We start from the raw sequence: 11869 nt of genomic DNA, 5'->3' as shown, positions 1-11869 counted from the left end.
ACTGGCCGATGCCCTATCCACTGAGCCAAACCAGCTAGGGCTCTCTGGGTTTTAGTGGCCTCATTTGCACTTTTGGGGATTCTTTCCATGTTTGCTCTGGGTCTTTCTAGCACTATTTGAAATTGCATGAAGGAGAACTCACAGACATTAATATTTATTCTGAGGAAAAAAGGGAAGTATTGATAAGAGTCGTCCTTTTCAGGTTTCCTCTAGTGGTACACAAGAGATAAATGTGCACAGACACTAAAAAACAGAACATGCTTAATTTTAAAAAAAGCTAGTTAATTTAGAAAATTATCAGCTGAATTTCATCCAACAAATCATAACTAATTTTCTGTTTAAGATATTGTATACAATATTGAAACCTAACTTTTCCTCCTAAATAAGTTAGCATCTGTCCATACAGCCCAGCTGTAGCAGATGTTCACTGAGTTCATCGTTGGCCATCCGATTGAGTCAACAGGGATGGTTTCCAAGGTCATTCAAAAGGACTCCAACACAGCCCTTGGGGGACAAGGTGTTTAACTGATAACTCAGCATCAGACTGAAAGCTGAGCTCTCTCCCAAGGCCAGAGAGAAGGAAGAGGAACAAAACCAGAACATCTGATCTAAAAACAACAAAGTGTTGCAAATCCCCCCACGGGAATCTCTAAGCCCCACTGGGACTTGGCAGAAGATCACTTGGACAGCTTGCGTGTAAAGATGATAGGAATATAGCTTAGCTTTTCCAGAGATCGCCTGGGGCAGAGAAGGTCAGTGATGGTGGGGGGTGGTGATGAGGGAGGTCGGGGTGAGGCCTGTAAATCAATTCAACACAGGGATTTGAAAACAGTGTTGCTTTTCCAAACTGAGAACCTCAGAGTCGACTTCATCTCTTCACTGTCATTGACAGACCCAGCCCTGGGGGCCTCCTTGGGCGGTGCAAATCTTAGTGGAGGCTGAAGGTTTTCTGCTTCCTATTGAGATGGGAATCTAAGAGGCTGCAGAGGTAATTAATGTAGACATCGCCAGGAAAGCAGAAATAATTGCTTGGATATAGAACCCCTCAGTTGGAAATTGTCTAGGACCAAAACAAAATAAAAAGGGCTGGTCCCCCCTCCACCCCTTTCTTCTCTTGGGCAAGTTTAGTAGTAGATTTAGGCATCCGGGCTGGAGAATAAAGCAGAGCATCCTTTTCAGGCCTAGCCAATAATAATGATATAATTTTGCTGCTGCCCCCCACAGTCATTATTGTAGTTCAGATTTTCTGACTTCAAGATTTCATTTCATTAAAAAAATATTTTTATTGATTTCAGAGAGCAAGAGAGAGGGAGAGAGAGATAGAAACATCATTGATGAGAGAGAATTATTGATTGGCTGCCTCCTGCTTGCCCCACACTGGGAATGGGAGCCTGCAACCCAGGCATGTGCCCTGACCAGGAATTGAACCCTGACCTCCTGGTTCATAAGTCGATGGTCAACCACTGAGCCATGCCAGCCGGGCAATATTTCATTTCTATCTCCTTCCACCCCATTTTTCTAAAGCAACATATCTTTTTTTTTTCTTAATATATTTTATTGATTTTTTACAGAGAGGAAGAGAGAGGGATAGAGAGTTAGAAATATCGATGAGAGAGAAACATCGATCAGCTGCCTCTTGCACACCCCCTACTGGGGATGTGCCCGCAACCAAGGTACATGCCCTTGACTGGAATCGAACCTGGGACCCTTGAGTCCGCAGGCTGACGCTCTATCCACTGAGCCAAACCGGTTTCGGCGCAACATATCTTTTTAATCACTCTGATTTTCATCAACTTTTGCTGGATCTCCATCCTTCAGATTAAAGGCAGAACATCTCAGTCATGTGAGGACCTTCTGAATCCCAACGATGCCTCTTTTTTTATTTTATTTTCTCCTGTTGATTTCCCCACTTATCAAGCTTCCTGTTGTTTCCTGGTCAGTTGCTCATAGGTTCATGCCCTTGCCTTCCCAGAATGCCCTTTCCCTCCCTCTTGTTGCCTTGGTGAACCCCCATTTACTCTTCCAAACTTGTTCTGGTTGTCACTTTCTTTTTAATTTTTTGCATCTTCCCAAGCCAGAGTCCTTTGCTACTCTTTATATTGTCTTCATATTGTATTCACACAGGCCTCCATTCTTGTTTTCATTTCTCTTTCATTCACTAAATAATGACCATTTGGTATTTATCGTTGTGACTCTGCCTCCTAGCCATGTCAGTCATATAACAGATGGGAAATAAATATTTGTGGAATAAGTGTATTTCTTGGTACTTAACTTTTGGTCTTGATAAAGTGGGAATGTTATTTCATACTGGCTCCATACTGGGAGAAATTAATGCCGAAGGGAAAAAGACTTAAGTGATCTTTTCCTTTGAGATCCAGCTCCCTTTTGTATGAACTTTTATTCTGATGGCACATCACTGGTACTCTGTCTCTGTGTTTCACAAACATGGGTCTGCTGTTTAATTGTTTAAGTGGAATGCAACCATAATAATACACTAAGAGAACACAATAGTCCTGCATGGGACCCAAGCAAAAGCTAAACAAACCAGACAATGGTAAGATAAAGTTAAAGACGACGAGATAACATTCAGGGAGATTTGCCGTCAAGTGGAAGACCTATTTCTCCATTGTGTAGAAGTAGATCATTCATGGGTAACCCAAGGGTCAGCTGTGCGGATGACCTAGTCCCCTCGCCTTCTGGAGTCAACCTTGATTTTCAATTCCAAATAAGAGAGTGTTGTGGGAGAATCCCACCTGTGGATTTTTTGTGGACTCTCCGTGTCTTTGTCCATGCTGCAGTGTGCTTCCTCAATCTTGGTTTCTGCTGTTTTTCTTTTCCTCTTTCACTGAAGCTCTGCAGGACTGAGAGGGATTATAGCCCAGCACCACATAGACAGCAACTTAAAACTGAACAGGAGCCCTACCTAGCGGGTTTGGCTTGGTGGATAGAGCATCGGCCTGCGGACTGAAGGTCACAGGTTCAATTCCGGTCAAGGGCACATTCGATTCTGGGTTGTGGGCTCGATCCCCCAGCCAATCAATGATTCTCTGCCATCATTGATGTTTCTATCTCTCTCTCCCTCTCTGAAATCAATACAAACATATATTTTAAAAAACCACAAAAACAAAACTGAACAGGAGATATCATTGTCCTACAATTCCTGGCTACTGGTTGGATGAAGGTTATATTGTCTGAGGGCTGGCCTTCCGTCTTGTAGGTTATCTATCTTCGCGTTGTCTCTAATCTCTTCCTATCATCTTCCCTGGGTTGCCTGCTGAGCTTCAAGTTCTTCTCACTTAATTGTGTTGTGCAATCCACTTCTAATTTTGCATATGCCTCCAGATTATAGCCTGATGTGGGGTGGGGTGGGCATTCACAACGAGGTTCAATATAGTGATTATTGTTTTTTTCTAAATAAATACCTTCTCCTCTAATCTGACGCTACTCTGCAGTGGGCAGAAGAGACCAGTCTGCCTTGTTCTAAATAGTAGTTTTCTTCTGGATCACCATGGAAACAGTTCTTTCCAGGCTCAGAATTTTCTAGAGCCCAAAACATGGAAGCCCAGAATGTCTGATTAGGAAGCAATATTAGAACTCAGCCAAATAGGCTGTATCTACGTGTTTTCTTTTTTTGTTCTCTTGTCCACATGCCCACAACCCAGGCACGTGCCCTGACCGGGAATCGAACCGTGACATCTGGGTTCATAGGTCGATGCTCAACCACTGAGCCATGTTGGCCGGGCTTTGAAAAGATCACTTTGGCTGTTGTGAGGATATTTCATTTATCTCAAAAGTTCTGCTTTGTAGCTGAGAGTTTCCATGTATAGAGAATAGATCATGTGCTTTGGAATCAAATAAACCAGACACCACCGCTTATTAGCTGTGTGACAGAGAAAAAGGCTATCACTTTAAAAAATATATTTTTATTGATTTCAGTGAGGAAGGGAGAGGAGAGAGAGATAGAAACATCAATGATGAGAGAGAATCATCAATCGGCTACCTCCTGCACGCCCCACAATGGGGATCGAGCCTGCAACCCGGCCATGTGCCCTGACCGGGAATCAAACCTGTGACCTCCTGGTTCATTGGCCGATGCTCAACCCCTGAGCCATGCCGGCCAGGCAGGCTATAACTTTTCTTAGCCTTATTTGTCTCTCATGTAAAATGGGGATAGTGATACTTTGCTTATTGGGTTTTCTGAAGGATTGGCTTTCTAATTCATGAAAATACATGGTGAATAAGACCTTGGTTTCTCATGACCTTCATTCTCAAGGTTCTTCTGCCCTTTGGAAGAAAATCAGGGAAACACATCAGACATGGCATACCCAGGGCAATGGTGGCCAGTTGTGAAGCCAGTCACAGGTTTGGGATGTCCTGTGCAATGTTGGGGGAGACTGTGGTGGGCAAGGACTCCTAGAGCAGCGCCAGGAAAAGGAGAAGAAAGTGGTATGACCAGTTCTTGCTGGAAAAGACATGAATAATTTACACACACACAGTCTTTGTCCTCAGGGACTGGGACTGGAGGCCAACTATTCAGTAAGATTGTTCTCAAAGACCAGCACAAATCACTTTAGTTCCAGCAATGAAGTTTTCCAAGTGTTTCATTAGATTTCTCTCTTCCCTGGTGATGCATTGTTCGTGATTGCATAGGAGTAACAACATTAAGAACATTGTGTACCTTGTTTTTCCTTCTCTTCCCTGCTTTCTTCCCCTACTCCTCCCTCTCTGCCTTCTTTTCTTTTTCCCTCCCTCCCTCCTAACTTCCTTCTTCCTATTCTTCCTTCCTCCTTTCCTTTCTTCTCAACTTACACCTCAAACAGTTAGCCTCTAAGCATTGGGCTTGTTCTACTTTTCCTATTACTGAAATTAAATGATGATTTGAGCAGTAATCCATGTTCCTGAGTGGGTATCATGTTCTTTCCTCTCAGATACACTCTCCACTGTGTCCAATCATCTCTCATTAACAGTCACCTAGTCGGAGTGTAATCTCTTTCCCCTTTGAAGCTCTCCTTAATGTTCATTGTAACATACTTCCAGCTGGTTAGAATTAATGGGGAGATATCCAGGGTAAACCCTGTGTGGTTGAGACATTCTTTCATTCAATTAACTATAGATAAACAATGCGCACGTGCGCGCGCGCACACACACACACACACACTTGCACTCATATAACCTTGAGTGCCTACTGTGTGCCTAGCAATATTGATAGTGGGTACTCATTTGTGAATAAAACAATCAGAATCCTGGCACTCATGAGGGAGATAGACAAACACATGCACACACACACGTACATCTATAATAATAAATGGCGATCAGGTCCCTAAAGGAAATAAGCAGGGCACATTAACAGAGAATGACAAGGAGAGAGGGAGAAGCTTATTTAGCATGATCATGGAAGCATCTCTGAAGATATGAATTTGCAGGTTACGACAGGTCAGCGATGCAAGAAGCAGAGGGACATGCACTCAAGACAGAGGGAATGCTGAACATCTGAAACTAATCCTATATAATAAAAGCGTAATATGCAAATTGATGGAACAACCGGTCACTATGATGCACACTGATCACCAGGGCAGACACTCAATGCAGGAGCTGCCCCCTGGTGGTCAGTGCGCTCCCACAGGGGGAGCGCCCCTCAGCCAGAAGCCAGACTTACAGCTGGCGAGCACAGCTTCAGGGGTCTGGACTGCAAAAGCCCTGGACTGTGAGAGGAATGTCTGACTGCCAGCTTAGGCCCAATGCCCCCAGCCTCAGCTGGTAGGTGGACATCCCCTGAGGGGTCCCGGACTGCAAGAGGGCACAGGTTGGGCTGAGGGGACTCCCCCCCAGCCCCAGTGCACAAATCTAGTGCACCGGTCCTCTAGTATAAAATAATATTGAATGTCAAATCTAATTGAAAAACTAAAAAAAAAAGGAAAAAAAGACAGGAGGAACAGCATGAGTGAAATTTCTGAGACAGGAAAGAACTTGTGTATGTGTGAAAAAGTGTGGCTTGGAAATGAAGCATAAAGACAAAGAGTAGCCCAAAGTGGAGTTCCAGAGGTAAATGGGGACCAGGGATTAGATCACGGAGGCCTCTGTGGGTAAGAAGTATGAGTTCTATTTTGAGTGCATTGGGAAGACACTGAAAGGTTTAGTAGAAGGGCATGAGATTATTTTATTTTTATTCTAGAAAGAGTTATTTCGGTTTATCTGTGGATATAGATTAGAATATCAAGGGAGAATGCTGGAAGCCCAGTATGAAGGCTTTCACAGGAAAGAAATGATAGTGGGGTGAACCAGGGTGGTAGCAGTAGATATAAAAAAAGTGTGAGTGTATCACATTGACTTTGGAAGCCAAAGGAAGCAATGGATTTGGGGTTGTGAGAGTGATCAAGATGGCTTTCAATTTCTAGCCACTTATTGAGAAGAGGAAGGTATGGGAGAGGAATGGTTTGGTAGTTAAACTAAGAGCTCAGTTTTGAAAATGTCCAATTTGATTTGTTAGAGAAATCTAAGAGTACAAATCAAATACTTTTCTAAGTCCAGAATTTAGAGGGAAGCTCAAGGCTATGATGACAAATTATAATTCTCTCAGTATATAGATGGGGCATGTAAATTGGATGCCAACCAAAATTTAAAAAAGGAGGCTCCCAAATACCAAGGATCAAACAAGATACAGGCTTATTTTTTCATTCATGTAATGGGTTAGAGGCAGGTGGGTGGCTCTGGGTTAGGTAGATAGCTCCACTCCACAAGGTCATTTTGGGATTCAGTTTACCTTATTGATTAGTCATCCTCTTGAATGATCTTCTCTATATGGCTGAAATGGACTCACGAGCCAATGGGATACAATGAAAACCAGAATTGCCGATTGTCACAAAAGCCAATCAAGAAGGGAATTCCACTCGACCGGCATGGCTCAGGGGTTGAGCATCAACTTATGAACCAGGAGGTCAAGGTTCAATTCCCAGTAGGGCACATGCCCAGGTTGTGAGCTTGATCTCCAGTGTGGGGTGAGCAGAAGGCAGTTGATCGATGATTCTCTATGTTTCTATCTCTCTCTCTTCCTCTCCCTTACTCTCTGAAATCAATAAAAAAATATTTTTTTTTAAAAGAAGGGAGCTCCAATAAAGTAGGAATGGCTGACTGAATTAAATGCTACTCTGAAATCAACTGAGATGAGAACAGAAGTGTGTTTGTTGGATTTGGCAACATGGAGATTGCTGGTGACCTGGACAAGAGTAATTTCTGTGTAGAGATAGAGATGAAACTCAGAGTGGGGCAAGTAAACAGTAAATTAAAAATAATTAAGTGGACACAATATTTGTAGGCAACTCTTAAACAAATGAAAAAGTACAGAAAACTGGACCAGCAGCTGGAGGGTTATAAGAGTTCAGGGGAGTGTTTTTTGTTTATTTTAATGGGAGATGCTAGAGCTTGTTTTCATGAGTTGACAGAAATACTCCAATATAAACAGTGACTTATGATCCACAAGAGGGAGGAAAAGACCAAATGGTCAAAGTCATTGAGGCGATGAGACCCAGTGCACTTACTGAGAAATTGGCCTTTGAGATGAGAATGGATACCTGGGTGGTAACTGGCAGAAGGAGATGAAGGATGCAGTTAGATGTGTGGATTTGCTAATGGGGCTATGAGGGGGCTCCCATGGGATGGGAAGTTGCTGTGAAGTTGGAGACCGGGTTCTGAGCTGAGAGTGATGGGGTCATAGAGCTGCTATGGCAATGGTGGGTGTGCAGGGGGTGGCTCAGCAATGACATTTGAGGGCAGGTCTGAATGTTACGGGAGAGTTGGACAGTGTTGAGAGAGTCTATTGGAGATTTGAGGTCGGTTGTCTGGAATGAAATTAATCTTCCTGCTTGAGTGGACACAATAGCAAGGGATGAACTTGCTTGGTATTCCAACCTGAAGTAGCCAGATGTGCGTATGGAGAATACATCCAAAAGCCTGCCCGGGAGTCATTTCCCTCCCTAGTTAGAGTGAAAGCAAGGCTGTTCTCTGCTTCAGTTTCTGAGAAGAGCAAGAAGGGCCCAAGTCTTATGAAGTGCTGGTGGACAGAGAGCTTGTGGGAAGTTAAACGTTAGACTTGACCCTGAGTGGAGTATATAGCATAGACCTTTTTACATAGATCTCTGGCATTTATTTGAATAATATAAAATAAAAGATTTAAAAGCACCCTGGGACTAGATATGCCTCATTCTGGAAGCGTATTACTGAAGATAACTAAATTTGATTGGAGCAGTGACTAAAGTGTAAATTCAACCTAAGGCTGCTCTCCTGAATGTTCAGTAGCCCAGGTCTGCAGCAAGGATCCGCAGCCCTGCCTGTGCAGCATTCTGCCCACCTTGCAAAGGAGAACATCACGATTTGAAGAGGGTAAATCATTTGCTTTAGATCACAGAGTTAATTAGTTATGGTTGAACCACAGGTCTGTGTGACTCCAGCTGTTAGCCACTGTGTTCTAAGCTTCACTACAGTCAAGAACTATTTCTTGAGCACATTTGCAAGGGATTAGGCTAAACACTGTGGGGAAGAGAAATGTTAATCAGACATACTATGTGGCCTTGAAGATATTATAGTTTAGTAGAAAAATACTAATCCCTATAATGCATGGTAGACAATGGCAAGAGGGGTGGAGAACTTACCTCTTAGAAGATTCCCTGGAGGTGTAGCAGGAGAAGTCAGCCGGGAAAAGGGGGGTAAGTGTGGCCATGCTGAGCCAAGAGGATAAGAATAGAGAGGAAAGAGGCAAGTATTCCAATTGGCAGGCAAAGCAGGAGCAAAACTATAGAGGTGGCAAAGGCAAGGCATTTGGGGGGAAAGTTAGATAGCCAGTTTGATTGGACAGTGAGTATAGGTGTGGAAGTAGAGAGAGATGCTGCTGAAAAATACAGCGAAGATTTAAATGGTATGAGTAATCATTACAGCTAACATTTACCAGGCACTTAATATGTGTCATACACTGTCCTTGGGGCTTTAAACTCATTACCTCATTGAAAACTTCGAACTAACCTGTGAGATTGGTATTATCCTCACTCCCCATTTTTAGAGATGGATAAAGTGAGACTTAGACAAGTAATTTGTCTAAGGTCACATGGAGAGTGGTGATAAAGCTGGGACTCAAACCCCCATTCATCTAATATTAAAACTCATATTTCTTCTTCATGGAACTATAAAGCCACCCAGCAAGCACTGCAGTTGATACCCAGTGGGCTCTGCAGCAGAGCCACAGTTCCAAACCACCGATGACATCTTCTTCCTCCCCTGATTCGTACTGGTTTGATGTATGTGGTCATTTCCCTGCAAACTTTTAGAGGACTCTGGGGGAAGATCCAGCCCTAATTTCATTCCAGTGGAGAACGAAAAAGAGAAATGAAAAGTGAACCAAGTTACTCTCCACTGAAAAGTTGTCTCTTCTCCCCCAACTATGTGAAGGTTAGGTCTTTGCATTCTTTGTACGTGAATGGACCCAACCCTCCTTAGACTTGCACTGGGAGGAGGAGCAAGGGCATCATTCCCTGAGGCTCTGGATCAGGTATCACTTGAGTCACCTTCTAAGAGGAGGGAGGCACCCTGTTGGCTTTGACACAGGGTTACTGATTTAGGGTGACGAGACTTCCTGGTGGGCCAAGCGTGGCCTTTCTCTATGCCTGTTAACTGGCATCATTATTGACGGTGCCATCTTTTACTCTGACACTGTAAGAGTTTGGATGATGAGTTGTATGACCACTTACTGAAGTTCGAGCAGCCAAGGAGGTTGGGACCGTTCCCAGCACCATCACGTTGGGTGAGGTTTCTGCAGTACAGGAAGCTGTGACCGGGAGTCCAGACCATATGGTTTTTTGAATTCTCTTCCTTTACAACCTGGCAGAATAAAAAAATACCGTAGGGGTGTGGACCCTAACCATGAAACCCCATGACTGCGGGTGTCCTCGCCTGCTCCAGAGACAATGAGGTATTGGAGGGATGGACACAGGGAGGTGGGAGAGGAGAGGCTGTCCTCAATCTGTGAAGTCAGCAGTTTTGGGAGTGGAAGGATATGAGCTGAGAACTTCAGTCTTGGGAGATCCCATTGAAATCGTAGTCATCGCGAGTCGCACGAAGGGTAATATAAATTATGCCTTGAGGTTGGAAGACTCCTTAATGAGGTATTTTTGAGCCCCCCCCCCTTCTAGTAAAAAATGTACCCCTGTTGGAAGAGTTATCTGTACCCACTGAAGCTTCTAAAAATGAAAAAGTAGCCTAGCCAGTGTGGGTCAGCAGTTGAGCATTGACTCAGGAACCAAGAGGTCACCAGTTTGATTCCCGGTCAGGGCACATACCCAGGCTGTGGGCTCAATCCCCAGTGGGGGGGCGTGCAGGAGGCAGCTGATCAATGATTCTTTCTCATCATTGATGTTTCTATCTCTCCTTCTCCTTTCCTCTCTGAAATGAATTTTAAAAATATATTATTTATTTGAAAAATTTATTGATTGATTTTAGAGAGAGGAAGGGGGAGAGAGAAACACTGATTTGCTGTCCCACTTATTTATGCATTCATTGGTTGAGTCTTGTATGTGCCCTGACCAGGGGTTGGACGCACAACCTTGGAGTATTGGGACAATGCTCTCACCAACTGAGCTACCTAGCTATGGCTTAAAAAATAAGAAAGTATATAAAATAGTAGCCATCTTGGGTTACCTCTGAATGTGGCATACTTTGATTCTCAATGATTTGGATGATATTATTTTTTCATGCAATTCATTCAGAAGATGCTGGGCCACTGGCCTCAGGGCTGAGGCTGGGAGAAAGAGAAGCCAGAGTGAGGTAATGAATGTTGTTCTTGCTCATTAAGTTCACCCGCACCATCTGGTACAATGCACCACTTAAGCAAATATTTTTAAACACCCCAAACAATACTGTATATTGTTTGTGGAAATGTTCATATGTAACGAAGGTAAAAAACATGCATGGGAATGATGCAATCATTCTTGAATACCGCTTAACCTTAGGGAGGGTGGGAGGGAAGGAAAGGGCTGGGCTGGGCTTGCGCTGTATGGGAAGCATTTTATTTTGCGGTGGGCGTGGGGTGGGTGGTGGTGGCGCTAAAACAAAAATGGCAACATTTCAACATCTTAATCTACAAATGTTATCAGTGATATTATTTTCTGTACTTTTCTAAATGTTTAACATACTTTGTAATTAAACACTTACAAAAAGTCCTACAACCGCTGTCTAAGGAAGGTGGGGTCTATTAAATTGGATGGTCCTTCTGGAATGACAAAGACCCATCAGACAAGTGGGTGAGGAAGAGGAGAGATGGAAGGAGGATCCGGGACAGTGGAAGGGGATGAGGCTGGGGCCTCGTGTGTGTGTGTGTGTGTGTGTGTGTGTGTGTGTGTGTGTGTGTGTGACAAAGTCTATGGGAAAATCTCCAAGTATGGGTTGACTATTTTACGAAAAGGGATGTCTCTATCTAATACAAACCTCTCCATCTAACTCACACACATGGCCTGGTGAGAGCTGTTGTTTTCTAAAGCGAGGGGCTGCCAGGTCCTTACCTGGATGACTCTGGTATAGAAAGACAGCACAGGAAGTTCAAGATCGACAGCCCACACAATTGACACAGTGGAATCAGGAGTTGAGAGCAAAAGTTGACTAGAAGGATCTCTTTTAGTCCCTTGAGCAATTCACTGACAATTGGAGGAGGACTTTGGGATTTCACAGGGCAGCCCGTAAGAGAGAGTAGAGCCCTGGCCGGTGTGGCTCAGTTGGTTGGGGGTCATCCCAGGCAATGAAATGTTGCCAGTTTGATTCCCAGTCAGGGCACATGCCTGGGTTGCAGGCTCCATCCCTGGTGCAGGGCGTGCAGGAGGCAGCTGATGGGTGT

This window comes from Cnephaeus nilssonii (genome assembly GCF_951640355.1).
Source record: "Cnephaeus nilssonii genome assembly, chromosome: 19".
Classification (NCBI taxonomy): domain Eukaryota; kingdom Metazoa; phylum Chordata; class Mammalia; order Chiroptera; family Vespertilionidae; genus Cnephaeus; species Cnephaeus nilssonii.
Note: the sequence above shows the minus strand (reverse complement) of the source record.